The following is a 7,333-nucleotide window of genomic DNA, read 5'->3' as shown; positions in this document are numbered from 1 at the left end:
GGGAGGTTCTGCTTTTTAAACTTTTAGTGAAAATCAGCTATAATGTTATCAGTTGCTAATTTTGATAGGACATATTTACACTCTTTCAACCTCTTCTATGTTACCTGGTCTACTCAAGTTTTCTGATCCTTCTTTGTTTAACTGCATTATTTATTCTACCCATTTTTTCTAGGTTCTTAAATTTGTTGCCATAGAGTTGCATGTAATATTCTCTTATATTCTTTGAATTTATTCTGTTTCTAGATGTGATTATGTCTCCTTTCTCATCCATAACCTTGTAGATTTTTGCTCTTTTTCTCACTTTCTCCTCATTCCCCTTAATTTGGAATATAAGATGTTTATCTCTTTTGGGCTTGTCGTATTTATCTCTTCTATTTTCATTTTGTTTTCAGTTTTCTAGTCCATTACTTTCAGATTGCATTAAATTAATTCTCTTTTCGTACTCCATTTTGGTAGCTTTTATTGTTTCATAGTTTTTAAGACGAATGTTAACTTTCCTCAATTTCATTCTTTGTTTTTCAATATGAAGGCATTTAAGATTATAGCTTTTGCCATAAATATTGCTTTTGCTGTTTCCTGTAAGTTTTAGTATAAAATGTTTTTTAATCTTCATTCTTTCTGGATAGAATGAAATTTTAGTTTGACTTCCACTTTAAGCCAGGGTTATATAAGAAAGTGATTGATTCATTATTTGAAAGAGGATAAGATTTTACCAGTAAGCTTTTTTTCTTATTTTAGATTATTTTCAGAGTGTGGCCTTTATGATCGAAAATTTTATTGCAGTCTTATTGTATCCAAATTTGTGATTGATTTTTATAAATTTATATTGAATATAACAAAAATATTCTCTATTTCCAAAGTATAATATTCACTACATCTATTAAAGTTGATTGAATATATTATTAAATTTATCTATGTTTTTCTTAATATTGTTTACTAGATTGCCCCAATTCTGAAAAATATAAATGGAAATATGCCACTATCATTTAGCTTTTTATTTAGTTCTCCTTGAATCACTACTAGTTTATACTTTATTTCTTTATCTTTTGTGTTGTTTGGTATTTACAGATATCTATAGATGTCTAATTTGGTATCTGTGATAACTTTTTCTGCTTCATAAATTATACCTTTTGATATTATATCTTTTTATCTAATAGAGATTTTAATTTTACAGTTAGTCTTTAGTTTGGTGTTGCCCCCACCTTTGTTTTATTTATATTTGCCAAGTCTTTTTCTATCCCTTCATTTTCACACTTTATCACTTCGTTTTTAACTGTGTTTCTAGTAAATAGTAGATCGCCATGATTTGATATTTAACTCCAGTCTAATATTCTCTGTTCTTTATGGGAGAAGTTAGTCTTTTACGTTCTGCATCATGATATAGTTGATCTTATTCTATACATTTTATTTTTTATTTTTCCTTATGTTTATATGATTAAGTGGTTAACTTTATTAATTGCTCATTTTCCCTTATTACATAAAGAGTTTTATTATAATTTTATCTTGCATTAATTGCTATCTTCCTTTTCCTCAACCTCATAATTATATGTATATTTATTTAATATTAATTATGTCAAAACAAGATCACAGCTCTTCCCCTATTAAAGGTCTCTATTCCTCTTCTGCTTCTCTTTCTCTTCCTAATAAGGCAAGACCTCTAGAATATTTTCACTTGCTCATTTCCCCTACCCCATCTGTACACCATATGAGACTTCTGGAATGCTTTTATTTTACTCTTCTTTCTTCTATCCAAACTTCTCCAATAATTTAATACTTTTAGTTTCATACAATTATTAGAATGTTCTTTGCAGTATGCTTCTTTTATTTTAAGAATTCTTGTTTATCTATTAATGTACAAATTCCCGGACAGCCCATCATTATTCAATTATATTTAATTATAAATCTATTACCGAATTCTTTGCTTACCAGCTTTACTTCTTCTTTGGTTTTAACTATCATGAGGTTCAGTTTTATTATTCTCTAGTTAGAGTCCTTTCCTACCTGTTTCCTCTGATGGGGTATGTGGGTGAAATAATGTGTGCAAATAAGATTCTTATTTACTGACAGGGAATACCTTGTCATGTATCCAGTCCTCTGTTCTAAAACATCAGTAGATATTATTCGACCATCTTGTAGTTTTGAAATTGCACAAATTCATTACCAATCTAATTCTTTTTTCTTTGTAAATTACTTATTTCTGTCTGACTGCATTAAGTATTTTTCTTCATTGTCAAATTCAGTAATTCGATAAGGACATGCTTAGGTGCCATCTCTCAGTCTGATCTGGATTTGATGAGATATTTAAATCAGGTGACCTAGTTCTTCTTCAGCTCAGGGAATTTTCTTCAATTGTTTACTTCATCTGTATCTTTTTCTTATCCCAGAACTTATATTTTTCTCATGTATCTATTTTCCAAAATGCGTATATTTTCCCTCATATTTCCATATAATTTTTCTTTTTTCCTCTCTATGATTTAACATATTCTTTCACCTGATCTAAAAGCACCAACTTGAGCATTAGCACTGCCAACTCTCTCTTTTACTTAATCTGTTCAACTTTTAAATTAAAGAAAAATATATCATGCATGTTTAGTACCTAGGACTGTGCTGAGTGCTATATTTGGATCTCTTTATATGTCCCTCTACTTTTTTAGAATCTAATTTTGAAAGAAGCAGCTCTTTTTCTTTGGTAGCTACTCTTATTTTCCTATTTATTCTGCTCTCTAAATTATATGCCCAGTTAGGGGGATGTCATGTTTCTCTGTTTGTTCATTCAGACAACTCACATGGGAGCCCTCCTGAGAGTGCTGGGAAGTGCACCCATCTTTGCCCTGTGGCTCATGGTATATACAGCAGACTGTCCATCTCTCCTCTCTCAGTGCTTGAAGGTGGAGCCTCTTTGCTCTCTGATCTCTTTCTGTTCTCCGAATCTCAGATGAGTAAACCCAACTTTCCACATCCTCCTTCTTCAGGGTCAGGGAGACCCTAAAGTCAGGAGAGCTGAAATTGACTTTCTTCCCAGGAAGGACTGTTTTCAGATCCTTGTGTTGGTCCTTTGCACTGAGCCCTAGAGTACTGACCAAAAGGGGAGAAAGTATAGTTAACAGGTCTTGGCTCACCCCATTGGCCCCCAAGAATTGGCTGAGTCGGAGTCAGCGCCTAGAGGGGAAGGATGTGGGATGCTTTAGGCCACTGGAGTTCGCCCAGAGTTCTCTCTAATTTTCTCTTTTTTGGGGGCAGTATTTTTGAAAGCACATCAGTGTCAACATATTACTAGTCCTGCCTTTGCCACTAATTAATAGCACAAGTTTAGACTAGTCACTTTTTCTCTTTGGTCCTTCAAGAACCCATAACTGATAAGACCAGGCCTCTTCTCTGAGTGTAACAGGCCCTCCCTCTTTTAGCATGCTGGTTGGCTCAGTTGTGTAAAGCCATATATTCAAGTGAGAATTGCCATTCCCTGTATCAACTCTGAGTAAAAAAATTATTTTGGAGTAAAACTTGGCAAAACAAGATTTTGAGCTGCCAACAAATTATTCTGCGAGATTTCAAAACATTAAGTTTTCACATTCACTCTCAAAGTCAAGCCAATTTTGCTTAAAGGAACACTATTGTTTGAGTTGAAAAAAAAAATGAAACCTAAATTGTGGTTATGCATCTGGCATTTCTAATATAAGTATGAAAGCAATAGATTTGCCTGGTTTTTGCTAAATCACACGGGCTGCAAAAAATATATACACATATGGAATTTCTTTTCACATTCAAAAAGTTAAACTCAAATTGTAACTGTAAAGATTTGTTCCTTAGAAGTACGAAGAAAAAATGTCTGATAATTTTTATGGTGCATTATGCTTTTGTAAAGACAGCTTTTCCCTTTGTTTTCCATTGTTCCTTTTAGGTGACATTTAACCATTAACACTTACTGAAGAAACCAAAAATCTAAGTACCAGGAGTGCCCTAATGCCTCATGTGGAGCATTTTAGCAATCTCCTTGACTTCAGTATGCTCCCTCTGCCTGAAGTATCCTTTCTGACTCCTTCCAGTTCCAAGGTATAATGGACTTTCAGTTTCTAGCAGTGACTCTTTTGATTCCAACAGCCATGGATGTTTGGTTGGAAATTTAAACATAAAGCCCATGCCATGAAATACATAATTATAGCTGAGTCAGTCAATTCTACAGACCCTTGTATTTATTATAGTTATATGTGTAACCTTTTACTCTCTTCTCCTAGATTATAAGCAGCATAAGGGTGAGATCTGTTTCTCTGACATCCTTGATCCTAAAAGAATAAGACCAGTTCCTTACACAGTAGATGTTCATTAGCATATATCAAAATTATTTGAATTACTATATATTTTTTCTACTTACTCACTTATTCTTAATTACATATTTGAACACACATGAACTAAGGTTAAATTTTCCCAAGCTCATTTATAGTTAATTAGACTAATTTCCATGATGCCCAATTAAAAGAGTGAATGATAGAATCCAAAGATCATGGTAGGTAGAAGCTGCTTTTCCACAAATGCAATTTAAAACGGCTTATCATCACCTCCACTATTACTGAGTGTTCTCAAACATTAACCTTTCTCTACTGAAAAGCGGGAAACTATACTAAAAGTCAAAAAATCAATCCAAATTGTATGATGATTTTCCTTGACCTGGAATGGACAAAGCATTTCTGATTCAAACGTGTTTTTTTATTTATTTAATTAATTTATTTTTTTATTTTTTTTGACCTTCTGATGTCCTAGACTGTAGTTTAAGTGATGGATAGATTGAAATCAATTGTATGCACTCTAACTATCCCTACTATTGCTTCTGTGCAATTGTGCTGGAGTGGCAAATGAAAGATTAGAGGGTAACTCTCTGGGGGCAGTGAAAATACACATCAATCTGTTGCTGCTGCAGGGTAATATGGATGATGTAAAGCCTGAGTAGCCAAAGATCACAGCACATTGTTCTTCTGGAGGGAAGGGTCATCTTGAGAAAAAATAATAACAACAACTATTTTGTTTTTCTCTGTGGCTGTCTCTCGCTCCTTTCCCCAACTGTGTGCGTGCACATGTACACACACACACACACGCACACACCCAAGCAAAATATGGGATCTGTTGATTTTAGATTGCTATAAAATGGCAACATATACCATTTCATCATGACTAGTGTAGAATAGTTTTGGCAAGAAAGGCTCTTGTTCTTAATTCTAGGAAGTTGACATCTTGCAAAATCCCTTGCCTTTTTCGTGTCTGCTATTGGCTGTTGCAGAAGAGAAGTGATGGTTTTCTCCTAGTTTTTTCCCTGTGCAACTCATAGCAATTATGGAGGATTCACTGGGTCTGCTACCAGCAGGAATGTTAGCCAAATCAGTGGTGAGAACTCTGGAAAAGGAATTTCCTGGGGATTTTCAGAAGTGGTAGTTGGATTTATTTTGCTTTTATTGCTGTTCCTCTTGAGGAAAGGAAGAAAATAGCAGTCCCTCTAAAAGACTGGGAGATAGAAGCCCCTTCTCTTCCTCTCTCTGCTGACTTTGGAGCATTTGGCAGATCAGAGCTGAGATTGTGAAGGAGGTGGGAGAGCACTGCTGGTCTCAGTTAGCATGGAAACAAAACACAGCTGAGCCTTTGGGAGAGGTCCCAAAACGTACAGCATGGGTCCCACTGAGTTCAGGAAGGGAAAAGGAAAGAAAACCTATGGGGCAAGACATTTCCTTGCCTTTTAAGCAATCATGAATTAGACAAAAGACATTCACTTAATTTGTTTTTTTGTTTTGCTTCATAAGCATATGTATGTATTTGGTCTTGGGTTCAGCTTCTATGTATCATGTGCAGACAGATTAGTATTTCTTAAGTCACTCTCTAAATGCCAAGGCTGTGAAAGCATGAGCTTTGGAGGCAAAAGACCTGGGTTCAAATCCTAACTCTACCATATAGCTGATTTTAGTCCCTGACTCCCACTTACTAGTTGAGGAACCCCAGGCAAATTGCTTAAACTTCCTAAGCACTAATTGTGTAAAATGGAGATAGCAATAGTACCTAATAATAGGGTTGTGGTAAGGATTTCATTAAATAATGCATGTGCACTTACAGAGTTTTCAGAACTGAGGCTTATGTACAATAAATGCTTATAAACATTAACATTGTAAACCTCATTCTATTAGCTCAACTATGCTTGCACGCCTGGGGAGAAAATTTGCCATCTAGTATAGTATTTATTCTGAGTGACACTTGGTGGTTGCTATGCCAAGTGAAGTGTAAAGTCTCTCTCCTCCATGCCTCAAAGCACATGCGTGCACACACACACATTCTCTGTCTCTCATTCTCTCTTGCTCATTCTCTCTCTCTCCCTCCCTTCTTTTCTTCGTCCCTCCCTCACTCCTGAAATTTGAACTTTTATAGCAGAGATACCGGTTCATGGATTAGACTTGTAAGTAACAGGCCATAGTAGTAATTTCGGTTATTGAACCTAGGGTGAATCAAAACTCTTCCCTAAACCTTTAACCTAGAGCAAAAAACATTGCCTTAGATGAACTCCCTCACCAAGCATGTGTACCTGAAGAAGTCAGATAGTACTATTTTCATCTTCTGTCAAATTTTGGCAGCCTACTGCCAAAACAAACACTAATTAATAGTGGCATTTGAACCCTCTCATTGCGATTCTTGAAAGCCTAACTGAATGGTGATTTACCCATGTCTGGAAAAGGCAGAAAAAAAGAAATGCTTCATGTCTTCTTTTTGCTCAGATGCTCTAGCAAACCATTTAAGTTAAGTTTTAATTGCTATTGATGACAGTTCTGGTCAAGCTATAATGAAGTATGTCTGTACACATGTGAAATCCCAGGAGAAAAGAGCCTTCAGACGACATTCAAGCTTTGGTCAGGCCTTCCCAGGAAACCACACAATCCTTATGGACCACTGGGGATAGCTTCAGGTTTTTCACATATACCACTGCTTCAGAATGGTGACCTTCTGTGTAGTTCAGAGAATCAATTCCAGCCAATTCTCCCAATCCCCTTTTACTCCCCAAAGGGGAATGCTTGTAAAAATCAGACGAGTTTAAACAAGAGAGGGGAGACACTATAGCATGATGAGGGGACAGAGGATCAGGGGAGCAAGAGAAAGAAAAGAAGAAACAATATTGTGGTTTATAACTGGTTTCTCATAAATGTTCAGTAAGCGCACAGTCTCTTTGATTAATTTTTACAGCGCCCATTCATTTCTTCCTAATACAGCTAATGGTAGATGTTCATTGAAGCCTATTTCAGGCTGGCATATGATCCCTGCTCCTTTGTCAGTATCTGATATATGAGGACAATGACACTGAGCATAAAAG

This window comes from Rhinolophus ferrumequinum, chromosome 12 (genome assembly GCF_004115265.2).
Source record: "Rhinolophus ferrumequinum isolate MPI-CBG mRhiFer1 chromosome 12, mRhiFer1_v1.p, whole genome shotgun sequence".
In the NCBI taxonomy this organism is placed as follows: domain Eukaryota; kingdom Metazoa; phylum Chordata; class Mammalia; order Chiroptera; family Rhinolophidae; genus Rhinolophus; species Rhinolophus ferrumequinum.
Note: the sequence above shows the minus strand (reverse complement) of the source record.